Below are 19,448 nucleotides of genomic sequence, written 5' to 3' on the forward strand. Positions count from 1 at the left end.
GTTACTTAATAGATGTCCTAGAGAATGGCCATTGCTTTGCAGTGCATGGATCGCCATCCTTCTTGTACGACTGACTTCCTGGGCCTTACCCATACTCCTTGCTCCCAAGGCTCAGGCAGAAGCCACTGTAGCCTGCCCTGCGATCCCTGGATGTTCCCCTGCAGAGAGAAACAGGATGTGCCACGGGATTGATTTTTGTCTTTATAATTTTGGTTGCAATTGATTTCTCAGGTAGAGGCTTTGCTGTTAATGAAGTGAGGGCTGCCGGGCTCCATCAGAGATGGGATTACGCGAAAGGACAATTACCCTGCGGGTGACAGCTTCTCTCTTTTAAAAAATACATATAAAGAGATGAAAATAACTCGGCTGTAGAGGTCGAGCTTTGGGGTGATGTTGGTGGCGGCCAGGTGTTGGCTGCAGGGGTTTCATGGGCATGGGGGAAGGGGAGAGGGTGGCTTCCTGGAAGGCGGATTTGTGATTTGCGTTGTTTCCCAGACCAGGTGGACATCCCGGAAACCATGGGAGCTGAGGGGTCCGACCCCATTCTGCCATGGACTAAAATGAATAGTTTAGGACCATTCCATTTCCAGAAATAAGCAGAGAACCCTGGATCCCATCCTGTGCCAGATATGGGATTGCTACTCCTTGGATGTTTTTTCATGAAGGTCTATTTGAAATTGGTCCCCAAACCAAGTGGCAGCATTTCTGTGACCTGCTACCCCTGTTTGGTTATCTGGACTAAGAAACCCTCATCTTAGGAGAATCCTTGATACTAGGTAGCCTGGGAAAATAGATCACCCCTGTCACCATACAAGAGACAGGAGGACTCTGATGCCAGGACTGAGATAACATGGCAGCATCCTCCTTACCGACCTGATCCCTCTCACCCCACAGAACATCCAAGCACCCTCTATGCAGAATTATTATAGAACTCACTCTGGGGTTCAAAGTAAAGAGAGTGTGCTAGTTAGTTTTAAGTTTCAACCTGATGCAACCTAGAGTCACTTGGGGAGAAATTCTCAACTGCCTATAGTAGGCTGGCATGTGGGTATGTCTATGGGGGATTGTCTTAGGTCAACTGATGTAGGAAGACCCAGTCCACTGTGGGTGACACCATTCCCTAGGCAGGGAGTACCTAAAGTATGTAGGAGTGGAGAAATGAACCTTGTGCTACCAAGTGACATGCATGCAGTCCCTTCTCTCTGTTCAATACAGTCATTATCCACTTCAAGTTCCTGTCGTGGTTTCCACAAATGATGGACTATAACCCAGAATAAATTCCTTTCTCCTCTAAGTTGTTTTCTGCCAGGGTGTTTTGTCTCAGCATTAGAAATGACTCCAGGACAGAAAGGTAGACAAGTATGAATGGGAATCGTGGTACAGTCTCTTGGGTGGAACCTCAGGGAACTCATTTAGAGGTATTCAGTTGGTACCATGGGGCGCCACACCTGGTGCACACATGAGATCTTATCACCAAGAGGGCAGGAGCTGCTGAGCCTGTGTGCCTGCCCTTGTGACTTGCCTGGGTACGTCCTAGAGCCTTCAGCCTCTCTCCTGGATGGGCATTGCCTTCAGGCTTGCACCATCTGACCTCAGAGCAGGCTAGGGACAGGTGTCCCCTTCTGGGATGGTCACTTCTTTGTATGTGAACAGCTCTGCCTGCGACCATGTGAGCACCTTCTAGGATGAGCCTCGGGGCCACGCAAACATGACCCAAGCCGGTGCTGAACCTGGTCCACTTGGAAGTCACTTACATTATTCACTCAAAACAGCCAAGGACTCTGGGATGTTGAGGGTGTGGCTCCTGCCTCCGGTCACTAGGGCTAGAATCTGTTAGGGAGAACCTGAAACAATTAGGCTAAGCTGGCCATCTCATGTTGTATTTAAAAATGAGGAAACAGATGTGCAGGTAAGCCCTCAGGCTTCTTAGTTCTGCATGTGTTTCTTGAAGTTGCTCTTGACTTTGGGTGCTGAGTATTAGCTGCCCTGGGCCTTTGGAGAGCAGGTGGGGATTCGGAGCAGGGTGGTGTCTACCCACCCTATCGGTAAGGCTGTACTGGACACGGAGGCTGTGTTTGTGTTTTTGTTTTGTTTTTTAAAGCAGAGCAGTCCCTTGGTGTGACTCACACTCTGACCCTGTGATGGGTTTGGCACTTGTTTGTTGGCAGGTGTGTCTGTACCTGGGGCTGTCCCCATCCATCCTGGCCTTCTCCTTTCTTTTTTGTTTTTGTTTTTTGTTGTTTGTTTTGTTTTGTTTTTTGTTTTGTTTTGTTTTGGTTTTTCGAGACAGGGTTTCTCTGTATAGCCATGGCTGTCCTGGAACTCACTCTGTAGACCAGGCTGGCCTCGAACTCAGAAATCCGCCTGTCTCTGCCTCCCGAGTGCTGGGATTAAAGGCATGCACCACCACACCCGGCCCGGCCTTCTCCTTTCTTGATGCACAGAGGTGCTCTACATGGAGGACAGAGGCCTTGCTTGCTCCAGAACCACTTGGTTCTGGTCTGACTGTCTTCAGACCAGATCCCAGAATGAGAAGCCCTGCATGCAATGTGGCTGAGAACTAGGAAGGGACCACACCGATTGGAGCCCTAATTAATGTTTGTTTTATGATGTTCCAGGGAATGATCGCTCAATAAGATAATGCAAATAGAATTTTTTAAGAAGCGTACATTCAACTGTAACACTGGCACAAACAGAAACAAGGTGGCGGCTGGAAGATGTTATTACAGTCAGTGCCTTTCTTTCCCTCTCTCTGTGCCTTAGAGGTTGTTTGGTTCATTGAAAACAGATTGGAATGGGAGTTCAGTTCCCTCTTAGCAAGACCATAGGCTCAGTGTTTGGGGCTCTGGATTTGAGAATAGTACATTAGGGACCAGAACACCCTGGAGCAACCCAGCCTTGATCACCTTTTATGGCCGGGTGGAGGGAACCCACAAGGGTTCGAACACGTTCACATTTTGCTTGGCCGCTCTCAGAAGCACCATGATAAGTATGGTCACTTCAGATGAGGTTGTTTTGTTACCATGGTTGTGAGGCTCAGTAGTCCATGTGTGCCTCCTGGGGCTAACGCCAGGGTGTGGGTGAGATAGGCTTCTTCTGAAGAAGTGATTTCCTTACCTTCTTGGCTTCTGCCCTGGCTGAGGCATCCTCTTCCATCTTCAGAGCCAGTGGCAGTTAGTGCTGCCGCTGGTCCATCTGCCTCCTCCTGGCAGCTTCCAGTGAGTCTATCAGAAACCCAGGAGAAACTCCAGTCTCAAGGTCAGCCCGGTGACCTTTGGCCCATCTGCAACCTGAGTCCCTCTTGCTATAGCAACTGTCATGGTCACAGGATCTGGCGATAAGGAAGTGGACAACTGGGGGCGGGGTCGCTACCCTCAGAACGACTGTGATGTGTGTGTGTGTGTGTGTGTGTGTGTGTGTGTGTGTGTGTGTGTGCTTTGCTCTGTGTCAGTCTTTTAAGAGGAGAAGCACAGGATTTGTAGCTTTGCCCCGGTGGCCACTAGGAACCTGAGGTCTCCCTTTGAACAGGCCACTTATTTGTTGTTCCACTCTGGCCTACGTGGCTTGGCCCTTTGAGCTGCTGGAGATGACACTTTCAATAAGAATGAGACCCTTGTCATCTCTGCAGCCTCAGCATTTGCTTAGAAAGTCTAAATGTTATACAGTGAGCTGTGATCCCCTGCATCGCACTGGGGTCATTTTAATACATTCTTTTGAAGCCCAGATTCCAAGTGGCAGTTCTCCAAGTTTCTGCAATGCCCTGCGTGTCTTATGACCCGCCCCACCCCAGTCTGAGCACAGAAGGTGTGGGGTACCCACGTTGTAAGAGAGAGCCCACCCCACCAGAAGAAACCACATACTGTGTCTTGGTGTGGATCTGTCCATGCACCGTGTCTTAGTATGGACCTGTCCATCCATCACCTTTTGGCCATGTGTCATTGCTGCATGGCATATATTCTGCTGTGTACTGAGTGTACCCATCGGGGCTTCCTCATGATAGATAACCCCATATATGGATCCGATTCTCTTGGGTTGTATTTACTCCTTGTTCCTCTTTATCAGCCCGCCTTCCTATTTTTTACATCTTAGTATCTCCATATTTACTACTTTCATGTTTCTCCTCCGTTTTGTTCTTAAGCTTCCACGAAACATGAAAGAAAACACATGACATTTCTCCATCTGAGTCTAGCTTACCTCACATAGCAGTGATCTCTGCTTCCAACCACTTTTCTGCATCATCTTCTTCTTTATGGCTGACTAATATTCCATTGTGTATCTTTACCACTGTTGGCCATATATCTCATTTGGACTGGTTCCATAATTGGGCTGTTGTGACTATCATGCATGATGGTGAGAAATTGGCCATCTATGTGCAGGAGATTAAAACTCTCACACAAAATCAGCTCCAAATGATCTCAGGGTGAGACCTCAAACAGGCCTAAGCATAGGCGAAGTCCTTCTGCAAAGGAGTCCAACAGCTCAGGAGATAAAAACAGGAATCAAGAGATGAGTTGTATCATATTGAGAAGCTTCTGCCCACAAAAGAAACTAGAAAGAGTGTGTAGTCAGCTTTCGGGTTGGGAGAAGGCTTTCACCATGGGGAGACAGCCTGCAGGTTGGGAGAAGGTCTTCACCATGTGGAGACAGCCTGCAGGTTGGGAGAAGGTCTTCACCATGTGGAGACAGCCTGCAGGTTGAGAGAAGGTCTTCACCATGTGGAGACAGCCTGCAAGTTGGGAGAAGGTCTTCACCATGTGGAGACAGCCTGCAGGTTGAGAGAAGGCCTTTACCATGTGGAGACAGCCTGCAGGTTGAGAGAAGGTCTTCACCATGTGGAGACAGCCTGCAGCTTGAGAGAAGGCCTTCACCATGTGGAGACAGCCTGCAGGTTGGGAGAAGGTCTTCACCATGTAGAGACAGCCTGAAGGTTGGGAGAAGGTCTTCACCGTGTGGAGACAGCCTGCAGGTTGGGAGAAGGTCTTCACCATGTGGAGACAGCCTGCAAGTTGGGAGAAGGTCTTCACCATGTGGAGACAGCCTGCAAGTTGGGAGAAGGCCTTCACCATAGGGAGACAGCCTGCAAGTTGGGAGAAGGCCTTCACCATAGGGAGACAGCTGCAGGTTGGAAGAAGGCCTCACCATGTGCTCACCCCATGGGGGACAAATACTGAGAATATATTTTGATTTCTTTTAAATCTCAAAGCTCTTTGATAGTTGTACCCCAAGTCCCTATAATGGTGGCTTTAATGAGAATTGTCCCCAGAGGTTCATATGTTTGAATACTTGGTCACCAGGGAGTGGCATTATTTGAAATGGTAAGGAGGTGTGGCCTTGCCAGAGGAAATATGTCACTGGGGCATAGGCCTTGAGGTTTCAAGAAGCCCATGCCAAGCCCAGAATCTCCCTCTTCCTGCTGCCTTTGGGTCTGGCTATAAAACGCTTGTCTGTGTGCCTGCCACAGTGCTCCTTGGCAGGAGGAAGGATACAAGTCCCAATTAAGTGCTTTCTTTTGTGAGTTGCTATGGTCATGGCGTCTCTGTACAGGAATAGAACACTGCCCGAGACACCCGTCAAGGTGCAGAATGAGGTTTTGTGGGACCAGCTTCTCTGTCACGTCTCTAGAGGGCATCATCTAGTGACAGTGTTTCGAGCCTCTGACTTACACTGGTCCCATACCCTCTTCTGTGACTTCCTTGAGCCTTAAGCATCTGGGTTGTGTTGTAGACATAATATCTGGGGCTGGGCAAACCATGGCCACTTGTTCTCTGTGTTCTGGGTTGTCAATCACTGCAATAAGATGGGGGATTTTTCATGAAACCTCACCCCTGAATGTAGAGCTACAGACAATCAGTGGCTGCTGAGAGAGAAAATCAGTTTGCTGCGGGAACAAACTCCTGATGGATTATCTAATCCTGAACGTTCAGCTCCAAACACAGGTACATGTGAGCAACACTAAATGGACTCAGTAAGTTTTATCTATGCATCTATACATGTATCTATCTATCTATCTATCTCTCTCTCTCTATCTATCTATCTATCTATCTATCTATCTATCTATCTATCTATCTATCTATCTATGCATCTATCTATCTATCTATCTATCTATCTATCTATCTATCTATCTATCTATCTATCTATCTATGCATCTATCTATCTATCTATCTATCTATGCATCTATCTATCTATCTATCTATCTATCTATCTATCTATGCATCTATCTATCTAATCTATACCTCTATACATCTCTATATCTATATATCTATCTAACTGAAAGGAGCAGGGAACTAGAGACATTGAAGGGAGAGAAGGCAGAGGGTTAAGGCCTCAGAAAAACTTCCTTCCATCTCTTCTCCAGCCAGTACACTCTCTAGGAGGGGAACAAAGGCAGTCTGTGACTGTGGAGCTCAGCCCCACCTCTCTGCTCAGGTGTTCTAAGCCAGTCAGCCACGCTCAGCTCCCTGTGAGCTTCTCTCACTCTGCCTTCATTCTCTGGGTGTCTGGTCTCAGGCAGGCCTTAGACTGTGGAGACTAGTTACAGTCTGCAGGGCATTACCACAGTGCTCCCCTACTGCTAGCTAGGCTGAAGGGTTAACTTAGAACAAGCAGAGCCAATAGAGGTGTGTGTGTGTGTGTGTGTGTGTGTGTGTGGTATGAGTGTATGTGTGGTGTGTGTGGTTGTGTGGTGTGAGTGTGTGTGTGTGCTGAGCTGCTGTTAGTAATGTGTGTGCTCTGGCTCCTTTCTAAAGACAGAGCGGAAATGTGCTTTTATAGTAGAATATGAAAGTGCTCCTTTCTGTTCCCCATCCTCTGTCAGGCCCAGACCCATCTGGCTGCAAACTCTTCCTGGTCCCTGTTGCCCGTTTCTGCAACTTCAGGTGCAGCCTTGCAAGACACTCATATAGGAGCTGTTTCCACAGCGTGACTGCGTTGCCATGCCTTCGCCCTCTCCTGATAAGGAACTTGGAACTCCTGGTTTAGAATTGTTATGGAGAAAGATGAGAACATTTTTATTTCAAGAAACTCAGGAGAGCCTCCTTCTCCTCACCTCACACCTGTGCTACTTGGTCGGTCATACCAGGGCCACCAGATACTTCTGGAAGGGGCTGTAGTCTGCCTCCCAGCCACCCTGCCCAAGGGGAGAGCACTAGCTCCCTGGCTGCACAGCTGGCCTGTGTCAGATCCTCTGTCCTGTCGCCCACAACTTCCTGGGCCCTGCGGGTAATGTGGGGGCGACTGCCAAGGACCCATCTGCAGAAGGCGAATGTCACACATTCCGGCAATCCAGCACCCTATCCCGCCTCCTTCCCATAGCTCCGGGGCCTCGCTCCGGTGTTTGTTTATATATTTATGAGCCCGGGAATTGCCGCTTCTGGCACGCTATTTACTTAACAATCTAACAGTAATTGTAGGATAATTGTGCTGCGATGAAGGAACAGCCAGGGTCTGTGCAGTAAGTGGATAATAAAAACTAGGGTTTATGGGTTCTGCTACTGGGAAGATTTACAGCCTTAATATTACCTTATGTAACTCACTGTTCCCAGTTCGGAACTGCCTGAGATTTGCACCGAGACCCTCAGCCCACGGATGATGATCAGGAGAGAGAGAGAGAGAGAGAGAGAGAGAGAGAGAGAGAGAGAGAGAGAGAGTCATGTGTGGGGTTTCTTGTTCCCTCTGCCCCCATGACGACAATCAGAGACTCATAGCTTCTCCTTGCTCTTGGAAAGAGAGGAGGTAGAGTACAGCTCTTGTTGCTGTGTATTTTGCTTTCTGGTCCTGCCAGGCCATTAGCAATGGGCAATTGGGTGCCAAAATCAAGGGGCAGCACACTGCAGGAGGCATCGATTTTCCTAACACCCTGCTTCCCCAAGTTCTGGACATTTTCATGAGCCGAGAAAGGCTTCCTGGCCCATGGACTGTTCCCAGGATCTTCCTGATGCTAAACCAGAAGTGTGGAGCCACTGGGTCACCTTCCCCTGAGCCATGTGAAAACCAGCAAGCGTGGTTCCAAAGGAGGGGCTCATAACAGGCAGGCTAGGGGCTGAGAAAGGCTAATCAGCAACCTTCATTCCTCAAGGGTCTGCATCCTACGATGGGCCCTGCACATTGTGTGTGTGTGTGTGTGTGTGTGTGTGTGTGTGTGTGTGTGTGTGTATGGGGTGATGGTGGGAGTGGGGTACAAGTGGAAGCTGGAGCATCTGGAAGAAGGAAGGGCATGCAGAGATACTGCTGAGATCCACCATGTGGTTGCAGAACACAGCTGGGAATACGGATGCTAAATCTGGGACAGTGTGATTTGGGCATCAAAGTAACAATAGGAGTGTGTGATAGGCTTAGTGAACAGAATAAAGCCTAGGGGTCCACAGTGACATATGTGCGCACAAGTTGAGTAAGAATTAAGTCCCTCCCACTTGAATGAGAATCACAAGAGCCAGGAAGTCACTAGAGTCCTTAAGTCAGAAGTGAGGGTTGCCTTGGTTGGACTAGTGATGGTAAATTGGAGTCTTCTTCACAAATTATTTATAATTATGAAAGCAAAGTATTACAGTGTAGAGAAAGACGTAGTGTAGAAGCCCAGCCTTGAGCAGGAGATCCAAGAATGACCCAGAATGGATTATCTGATGTGTTTATATAAAGATAGAAACAGAAAGAATATGTTCTTTGGGGGTGTGGTGAGGTATAGGGGAAGAGGATGCCTCAGAGTCCCATCCCCTTGAGGGACCAGCCACAAGGCAGTATAGTATAGAATAGAGTTTATTTAGGGCATGGGGAGGGGAGTTAAGAGGGTAGTAGAGTCAGAGAGAGAGAGAGAGAGAGAGAGAGAGAGAGAGAGAGAAGAGAAGAGAAGAGAAGAGAAGAGAAGAGAAGAGAAGAGAAGAGAAGAGAAGAGAAGAGAAGAGAAGAGAAGAGAAGAGAAGAGAAGAGAAGAGAAGAGAACTAGAGACTGATCATGAACACATGGAGAGGAGGGGGAAGGGAATAGAGACTGGAGGGGGGAGGGAAGAGCCCAGAGGGCAAGAGAGAAACAAGAGAGCAAGAGAAGGAGGAGGGGGCAAGCAGTCCCATTTATATTGAGTCAGTCAGGCCTACCTGGCATTTGCCAGGTAACTGTTAGGTGGAACTTAGGCAGAATGCTAACATTATCCCATGCCCAATGCTGGCCCATGAGGGAGACTGATGCTTACCAGGAAGCCTGGGTCAGGTGGGGCATGCTGGGCTGATGTCAGAAGCTACAGGCATGTCTAGAGGAGAGCAGTTGACAAGGCACTGTGCTGGACTCTAAAGTGTGAGACCAAGAAAGAAAACAGTGTAAGCAGGGCTTCAGATGGAAGAAGCCAGAAAGACAGAGAATTCCAGTGCAGTGTGAAGATCAGGGTGGTCTCAGGTGCAGGGTAGGAAGGATGCAGAACCCAGAGGGGGTGCACTGTGGGCAGCTGTGGAGGGATGGGACCAGGTAGTCAGTGACCTGGATTCTCAGTGTACTAGGGCCATGTTTCCTGACTGACGATTGGTGGCTCTGCTGGAGACAGTGTGTGTTCTTACTAGCTCATGCAAATATCGTAAGCGTCTAAAGCGTCTGACGGAAGGTCTCTGGAAGGCCGTTGAGTCTCCTCCAGATGTTTCCGCAGCATTGAAATTGGGGCCAAATGGAAAGTCTCCAGCGGAGGATGCTGGCAGTGCCTTCACACAAGCACGGTGCAGGCAGAAGATGAAGATAGCCCCGTGCTTCTCAGGTCTCAGAGGAACGAGAATCATGAGGTGGATCTGAGCCACTGCATTAGATGTCTGTCTGCAGAGAGCCAAGCTGAGCAGATGCATATGGAGCAGGTGTGTGCCTCTGCCACCAGCGAGCCTCGGAGTAGCACAAGCAAGCATTCTGGGCAGGTGGCCTTACAAATAGTCGAAGGACAGGATGCCAAGGGACTGTCAGCTGGGTCTGAGGGTGCTGGCAACTTGCTTGAGGGGACAGCCTGCTCAGTGCTAAGCTCAGAGCTCCCTTCTCCAATGGCATGTATTTTTCCTACCCTATCTTCTTGGATGGGAAAATGGGAGGGATGTTGCTTCCTCTCTGGGCAGAGGACCGATGGCTGCTATCTGAGGAGTAGCTCTCTGGTCCCAAGGTTCCTTGTGGCTTTTGGGGACAGGCACAATTTCCCTTTTGCTTTTCCTTTCCTCCCTGCTTCCTTTCCCCTCCCCTTATTCTCTGGGTTAGTAGCCTGGAAACTTTCAAACTTCTGCAACATGAAGTCCCACAAAGTTCCAGGGACTCATAAAGTCTCACACGGTTCCATAAAGCCACCCATGAAGTTCCTAAAAGGTTCCATGAGGTCTCCATGAGGTCCCTGTGAGGCACCCATGAAATCTGCACAGGACACCGCCACCACAAGGTACTCAGAGGTCCCCATGAGGTTCTGTAGTCTCTATTAGCAGAGGTGAAGACACCAGCATTTTACTGGGGGAGGGGCATTTCCCTGCAGTTGTTGGCTTGTGCTAGGTTAATCTTATAGTGGGAGGTCCCTGAAAACATGACCGGTGGCTTTTCTGACACTTTGCATGGGGATCATCTGTCTTCATTATGTGAAGTCTCCAACCCCATTGAACAGCCATCTTTATGCTGGATTCTCCCTTGTGTATCCAGAGAACTCATTGTGAGGTTGGGCTTCTAAGGAGTTTTCTGAGGCCTCTGCAGCATGAGCCAGCAGGAAGAGCTCAGTGTTCTCTGCAGACTGGGGACTCTTGGCTGCCAGCTCAGAGTTAACCAAACCTCTTCACTCTCTTCCCTCGCTGATGTCTCAGAGAAGGACTGAACTCTCTTGAGCAAGGACTCTTGACCAGGAAAGTGAGTCCTGTTCTAGTTTGCAGGGGTGGAGAGTGAGGGCCTCTGAGCCCAGGATTTGCTGCTGTGCTGGGCAAGGAAGCCTAGGCAAGAGTCTCATTGGGTACTGAGAGTCATCAGAGTGTGAGTTCATTCTTCAGATGCATGGGCTGGGCTGAGGACGCCTTTTGGGACCTGTTTGCACCTGGATGAGTGTGTTCTGTCTCCTGCTCCCCCCCCACCCCCCAGTGAACAGTTACCCTTCAGCCCCTCCTCTGTGGTCAGGGACTCTAACTTCAAAAGCATCACAGTATGTGAAACAGAGGGTCCATACACTCATGCACTCATTCAACAAACATTTATTGTGGACCTACTATGTGTCACATGGTATTCTAGGCTATGGGGATCTAGAAATAAAAGGTGTAGTGTGGTGGTGGTGGTGGGGCAGGTGAAACAACACAACAGATGTCTAGACAGTCGGATTTAGAGTTGGCCAGACTGTCCTTGATATTGGGGCTGTCTCCCTGTCTACATCTGACCAATTTTCATACCAGGTCTGAGTTAAGTTGCTCACTGGGTGTATGCAGACTGGCATAGCTTGTAGATGAGATGCTATATGTGATGTGCTTAGCTGGGAATGGTGACGTAAGCAGCGTGGTGCTGCCAGGGCAGAGGAAAAGGCTCTCTTGCTGCAGGGCCGGGGTGGAGCGGAGGCCATGCTGGGAGGGTAAGGAGCATATGAAATAATCCACTTTCCTCCCTGGGTAGAACTTTGAAGTCTCTGGTCTGGACTCTGTCACTTCCAGAATCCTGCTGGCTGGGTTGCTATCTAAGGGCTCATAAAGCCTGCTGCTGGTTCTGGTACCTGAACCCTTGGCCCTGGGCTGCAGCTTGGCCTTAGTCATCAATTGCAAAGAATAGAAGAGAGAAGGTGATCCCACCGTTGTTGTGGCACAGTGGACCTGGAGGACCTGACACCTGTTGAAACAAGCAGACTTGTGGACAGATGTGGCCTGTTCTACTTATGGGGACAGCATCTGAGATAGACTCACAGAAGCTGACTGGGTGGCAGCTGTGGGGCAGGGCAGTTATTTTTCCATGGGGTGGAGTTTCTGTTCATATAAAGTGAGTCCCAGAAGTCGGCTCCAACCTGGGACTTGCTGCCATTAAAATCACATTAGCCATTTTAAAATGTGTTGAGAGATTAGGCATCACATTAGGTGTTGAGTGCCCCCTATACTCAAACAAGCACACAGACACACACAACACACACACAGACAAGCATACACACATTTACACATAGGCATACACACATGCACGCAGACACAGAACACATGCACACAGACAGGCACATACACATGCACTCAGATAGGCACACACACATGCATACACAAGCATAAAGCATACAACACACACACATGCATAAGACATTCAACACACGCACACAGACACACACATGTACACTTATGCATACATGCACACACATGCATAACATATACAACACAAACACACAGTCACATAGTGTACACACATGCATACATGCACACACACACATGCACAAGGCACACAACACATGCACACAGATAGGCATACACACATGCACACCCACACACAGACAAATGCAGTGCAGACAAATGCAGTGACACACAGACAGCAGTCACGTGTGCACATTTACTTAAACCCCATGTAACTTTGGGAGTGATGGCTGCCTTCCTCACACTGGATGTGATGTCAGTAAAAGTTGTGAAACTCAAGTGGCATCGCTTGTGTAGACCTCGGCAGATAAAGAAAAACTCAGGGTGTATGGTCAAGGGCTCTTGTTCCAAAGCACCAGACACAACCCTCCTGTTTTGACACTAAACTTCACCCCAAGTGCCTTCACTCTTCCAGTTTCCTTCAGTAGGCTCCTGCCTTGGTGTCCTTTGGCACACAAGCACTACCTGGAGAACTTCTCTGACAGACTGGTCAACAGCAGTGCACATCGGTCTCTGGGCCCCTCAAGATGTATACACGGTATGCAACCCCACCAAGGTTTTTCAGTGCTTAGAGATCAAATCTAGGGCCCTTTGCATGGGGAGTAAGCCCTCCACCACCAAGCTACACCCTGCACTGTTTTACTGAGTCAGGTCTCTCTCGGGACAGGACTGAGATCATGTCTGCCATTTTTGTGCTGGGTCACAGGCCAGGACCACGTTGCACATAACTGTCATAGCAGCTGCCATAACACTGCATCTCAGGAAGGCAAAGGAGAAGAAGGTTTACCCACAGCACCGTTGGCTGCATGCCTATCTCACCAAGTGCTGAGGGCCAGGATCCACACCAGGCCACAGGCCATCTGATTAAGTATGGTGGGCTCTCCAACTTAGGGATGGTTGACTCTACTCTTGTTGCTCACAGCTGAGTCCATGTTGGGAGATCTGGGGATCACAGAGCAGTCTTCCTGCATCTACCTCCTCTGTCCCAATGGCCCCCACTGACCCTTGCTTGGTGTGACTGCAGCCAACACATGAGATCTGATGAGCCAGGTGCAGATTCAGGTGTACCTACCTCTAGAAGAAGGTACTGGGTGTGTCTTAGTTAGGATTTTACTGCTGTGAACAGACTCTGTGACCAAGGCAACTCTTATAAGAACAATGTTTAATTGGGGCTGGCATACAGGTTCAGAGGTTCAGTCCATTATCATCAGGATGGGAACATGGTAGCATCCAGGCAGGCATGGTGCAGGAGGAGCTGAGAGTTCTACATCTTCATCTGAAGGCTGCTAAGATAAGACTGGCTTCCAGGCAGCTAGGATGAGGGTCTTAAGCCCACGCCCACAGTGCCACATCTACTCCAATAGGGCCATACCTACTCCAACAGGGCCACACCTTCTAATCCTGCCTCTCCCTAGGCCAAGCATATATAAACCATCACAGAGTGGGAGGGTACTGTCACCTAGCCTGGCCACCTGGCCCAAGCCACATGAACAAACTAAGGAGCAGGGACGGACTTCACAGAGGACCTCTGTGGTGTGATGAATGACTGTGAAGCAGCTCTGAGCTCCCTCCAGTTGTAGCCTGTGACCACAGGTGAGGATTACAACTATGGAAAGCAATTTTCCTGAGACTTTGGAGGCCAGAGTCCATTAAAGCATGGCAGGATTAGCTCTCTCTGAAGGCTCTGGGGGAGGCTCACCCTACTTCTGCCAGATCCTGGGGGCTGTGGGCAGTCTTCTGCCTCTCGATCCATCATTCCAGTATCTGCCTCTGTCTTCGTTCGCCTGGCCTCTTCAACTGCCTTCGCCTGTGAGTCTCAAATGGTGCCTGTCTAAAGGATGCTGGGGCTGGGCTCTGGGGCCCACCAGGATAATCTAGATGACCAACAAGATCCTTGACTCAGTTAAAACAGAAACAGTTCTGAGTATTGGGAGCAGCTGTTCGGTGTACCTCAAAATGCGAGGAACCCTTCCAGCTGAGCCTGAGGCTGCCTGTAGCTTTGTGCTTATTGGACAGATTGCTTCTAGACACTGCACATGGCCCTGAAGGTCATGGCCTTCCTCTTCCTGTTGGTTACACTCTTCACATTGAGCCAACCGGGAGCACTGGGGAAGCAGACCCTGATCCTATGCAAAGGCTGCGGCACCCACAGAGCATGCTCAGTTTACACTCAGCCCTGGCAGGTGGTGGGGCAAACTGAGGTGCTCAGAGGTAGGGCATCGGTTGCTGGCTCTGGTTGATTATCTCACCCAGAGAGGGTCACCTTACTGTGTGGACCTGAGGATGCAGGTCAGAGAGTTAGCTTGGGGGACAGCCTGGGCTAACCAATGGCGCTGATCCATCTGCAGCGGCACAGTACAGGTCTCAATATCGGGAGGGGGAGCCAGTGAATCCAGTGGGAACTCCCTCTGCCTGCAAACAGCTTGTGTGCCCAGCATGGCCCTGCAGTTCCTTCTTCCCGAATAGTGGACAAATGTGTCTGGTGTCTCTACTGTCAACAGAGGGTTTTAGGAAGGCAGGTAGCCTCTCGGTGGGCTGCTGATGGAGTGAAAGGTTTTACCAGGATGTGCCGTGGGGAGGGTAGGCTGGCTTCCAGCCGGATGTGTCTGTGTCCGTTTGGTTCCATTTTCGATCTCATTCTCGGGATTTAATGCTGATTACCAGACAGGTATGGCAGAAGGAAGAGAATCATTTTCTTTGCAGCAGGAGGCTAGAGCTTCCAGCGACTCCCGCTTGGCATCTCCTCTGCGTTGGGAGGAGGAGCCAGACAGACCTCTGGCCGGCAGGAGTTTTGTCCACAGTTGGATGGACATGTGTTTCTAGCACTTCAGCAGAGGGATTCTGCTGGGTTACTCCCTCAAAGCAAAGATGGAGAAACAGCTTCGGACCTGCTGTTTCTGGGCTGCTTCCCTGTGTGTGACACTCACGCCTGTCCTTCCTTCCTTCCTTCCTTCCTTCCTTCCTTCCTTCTCTCCGTCATCTTTCTCTTCTTTCTCCTCTTCTGAGGATTCTCATCTTCTCTTCCCCCATTTCTCCCCCTTTTCTTCCCTGGCTGGCCACTTTCTCCCACAAGATACTCTGTAATGTGCGTTTTGTTTGTAAGTCGAGTTGGCAAAGCTCTCTAGGGCTGGAGCCCACCCGAGCTACTTACCAGTATGTTGCCAGTGACTGCTGGCTCTCTCAGAGTAACGTGAATTCAGCAATTACAGGAAGGAAGGAAGAACTTGGGGCTAAGTCAGATCAGGTCTGGGTCTGAACCTGCTAGAGGCGTACACCAACCTGGGGCCAGTTTTCAGCCCCCCTAGAGGCCTCTTTTCTCCTGCCTGCCCAGCACTGGCTCATGATCTCTGTGTTCCTTCACATAGAGCTCCTTCAAGGTTCCGCACAATGCCCACCCTGCCGAGCACAGAGCACACGGCTTTTCTCTGTTATGTAACAAGCCCGATTTGGGATCTCTACAGGAATCTCTTCTTCTTGAGTGCCATTATGTCTTTAGGGGTCAAAATGCCCTCTACCCGGGATGCCCTGTCACCTGCCCTGTGCTCAAATTTAGCTTCAGTGCTCTGTGAAGCCGCTGTCGGTTACCAGTCTGCAAGCGCCATTGCTGAAAGAAAGCATCCACAAGGGCCGAGTTCAGGGGACAGCGGACACCCTATGAGCCCAAGCAGATAAAGGAAAGGACATGCTCAGAATGAATTCAGCTTTTGAGAATCTGGTCACCTGAACTTCCTCATGACTGCACACCTCCGTGGGGAGGCAAGGCCCGGCAGGGGTCGGGGGGAGACCCTGTCGAGCCAAACAGAGCTGAGTGGGCCCTGCCCTCCAGAATCTCATGTACGGGGGTGGGGGCAGGGGCGGGGGGGCGGGGGAAGCGAACAGGGGCCAGGGCAGGGGCGGGGGTGGGGCAAGCAGGGCCCGGGGCGGGGACAGGAGCGGGGGCGGGGCAGGGGCAGAGGCTGTTTAATGAGCAGCAGCACAGTGAAGCAGCTGGGTGAAGGATGGATCCTCAGAGACTAGAGGAAAATCAGGCCGGCCCGGGAGCTCTTGATAGAATGCTCACTTCCTGACTTCATGATTGATGTTTGAGCGGCTGTAGAGTTAAGAGGCTTCCTGCTTCCAGAGAGCAGGTGGTGGTAAGTGGTTGTTATGGGGGAAAGGGAATGGTTAGAACTTTCTAGAAAGATGGCCTGGAGGAGGGGCCTTTGAGATAGCAGTGAAGAAAAAGGAAGTTACATACTCAGCTTTGAAGTTGCTGGGTGATTATCTACCCCCAGCCCAGAGGACTGGGAACACCTCCTATCCCTCGCCATCACTGTCCTCCTCCAGCGTTACCTTGGACTCACCCTTATGACAGATTACAGGTGTAGCTATAGATGTAAGACTGCACAGGGCCTGAGGAGAGCCAGGTGAAGGAACACCAAGTCTTCCAGAAGTTTGTTTTCTGATGAAGTCTCTAAATTTTTGCATGGAGCTTCCTTCCTTTGATTCTGGTCCAGTGTTCTCATAGGACAGTCGCTTTTTTAAAACCCTCTTTTATGAAGCTATTTATTTGCTTATTTATTTATTTATTTATTTATTTATTTATTTATTTATTTAAAGAATCCTTAAAAACCAGCAGATGGTATTGGACCCATTTGAATTGGAGTTACAGATGGTTGTGAGCTGCCGTGTGGGTGCTGAGAACCAAACTTGGGTCTTGTGCAGGAGAGGCAGGCAAGTGCTCTTATTTAACCCTCAGAGCCACCTCTCCCACCCCTAAGCCTCCTTTTGAACCACCTCTGCCCCAGGCAATCAGGAATCCTAGAAAGCTCTGTTGACTCCTGTGATCCTTTGATGGATTGGAGGCTGAGCAGCTCTCTGCTGGAGGAGCAGGCCTGCAGGTGGCAGAGGCTGGGGATTTAGCAGGAAAAAATATAACTATTCTAATTTCATTCCAACAGCTGGGGAAACGGAAGTCAGTTTTTTCTCCTTTTTATCACTCACTGCCGCTATTAAACAGCTCCATTTTCCAGCATGGAGGTACTCAATAAACTTTGTATAAAAGTGAACAGATGAGCAATAAATAGAGTTTATGGGAACAGAAGAGGGTGGGGGTGGGAACTGGGAGTGGAGGGTGGAGCCTGGGAATGGTGGGGCTGGGCCTAAGAATGGGGGTTGGGTTCTGAGAGTGGGTGGAGATGGGGTCTGGGAATGGGTGGGGCGAGGCTCGGGAGTGAGGGTGGGTTCCGGGAGTGGGTAGAAGTGGGGTCTGGAAGTGGGTGGGACCCGGAAGTTGGGGTGGGGTCTGGAAGTGGGTGGGACTCGGGAGTTGTGGGGTGGGGCCAGAGAGTGCGTACAACTCAGCAGGGGTAACTAGAGCCTCCTTCACCTCACCTGACATAACTGGGTCAAGACACTGGGGGGTCTGGGTGTCTCACCAGCTACCCTGTTGTCCTCTGGGCATGTCCGTCTGGGAAGTGACACTGTTATAGCTGTTTTTCACAAAGCACCTTGATGTGTAGCCAAAGAAACTCAAGTCTAGTTTAGTGACCCAGTGAATATATTGGGAGTCGTTGTTACGGGAGTGTTGGTGAAGGGCTGCGGAAATTTATCCAGTCATGGGAGGCAGCTAGGGACCGGCTGAGTGTCTCTGGTGCTCTGGGGAGGATCCAGCAAGATGTCTTGGTGAGTAAAGGTTTTGCTGACAAGGCTGATTGTCTCAGTTCAATCCCCAGGACCTACATGCTGGGAGGAGAGAACAGACTCCTACGAGTCATCTCTGGCATCCACACGCACACTTTAGTATGCTCATGTCCTAGTCCATACCCAGAAAGTTAAACAGGAGAGAGAGAGAGAGAGAGAGAGAGAGAGAGAGAGAGAGAGAGAGAGAACCCAAAGCAAGAACCATGTTATCTGTGAGGGCAGAGTGGACTATCCTGGGAAGTCAAACACATGCACGTTTACATTTGATGGTGTGGTTAGGCATGGGCTGCCTTGGGAAGACTGTGTTTTTCCTGGGGCCACCTCTTGCTGTTTCCCCAAAACATCTTGTCCTGGCTCCTTGCTAATGATCTCTGAGGATGTGGGACGCGTCACTGTCAATAAGAGGCGGCTCGGCTAGACTGGACTGGACTGGCATTTAACATGATTCTAATTGACTGTCAGGATGCACCATCAGCAAGTCTCTCCCTGGCGGCTTCAGGGATTCCATGGCCGACCCAGAGGACCAGTTTCAGGATCTGCTGGCAGAAAAACCGTCTCTGATTTTTGTTTTGAGTTGTAAAAAAAAAATCTGAATAAAAACATCTCTCTCCATTACTGTCTGATGGAAGATGCGTTGTCTTGTTACACTGATTCCTCTGGGGCTGAATCAAATGTGAAAAACTAACCATTAAGCAGGCTGCCTGTGATGAGGCTGCGGCAGACAGGGGAGTAACAGGCAGCATGTGAGGAGGAGTGGGGTGTTTCCAGAGGAGAGGGGTGGGTTCTTGGAAGCCAGGGTGGCTTTTGTCTCCCCCAGAAGCTTTGTAAAAGGGTTCATGTCACAGGCATTGTATTTGCGTGACTCTCTCTATGTTGGGTAATTAAGGTTCAAAGGATAGGACAATACATGACCTTGAGCTGTAAACATTTCTGTAAGCTGCTGTCTGCTTCGGTGTGATACTTGACAGGTGTGTGTGTTGGGAGGCACAATGAGGACAGGCAGAGGAAGGGACAGGAGTCTTTCCAGACATCCATCAGTGGTGCCTGGGAGCTTCACCATAAGCCCCTGCGTACTCCTGCAGAATCCTAACCCCCACACAACGTTTGCTTGGTTGGTTGGTTGTACAAAGACACCAAAGGCTTCTATCTCAAAGGACTGGCACTCAGCATGGGCCATGAAACGTTTCAGATTTTTAAGAGGTGGGGCCTCTTGTGAAGTCCTCAACCTCAAAGAGAATTGCAGGGCACAATTCTATTTCCCTTCATAGCCATGATGTGAGCAGCTTGCCACGTGCTCCTTCCATGATGGAACGCCACAGGCCCAAAGCAAGAGAAACAGCGGATCACTGCCTGAGACCTCTGAAACTGTGAGCCAAAAGAAAACACATGCTTCTTTCTGCAGGTTGAGTCCTTAAGACCTGTCAGTGGGACTTGAATCTGTTGATCACATGCAATGTTCACTTACAGGCTGTTGCGAG

Source organism: Mus musculus, chromosome 4 (genome assembly GCF_000001635.26).
Source record: "Mus musculus strain C57BL/6J chromosome 4, GRCm38.p6 C57BL/6J".
Lineage (NCBI taxonomy): Eukaryota > Metazoa > Chordata > Mammalia > Rodentia > Muridae > Mus > Mus musculus.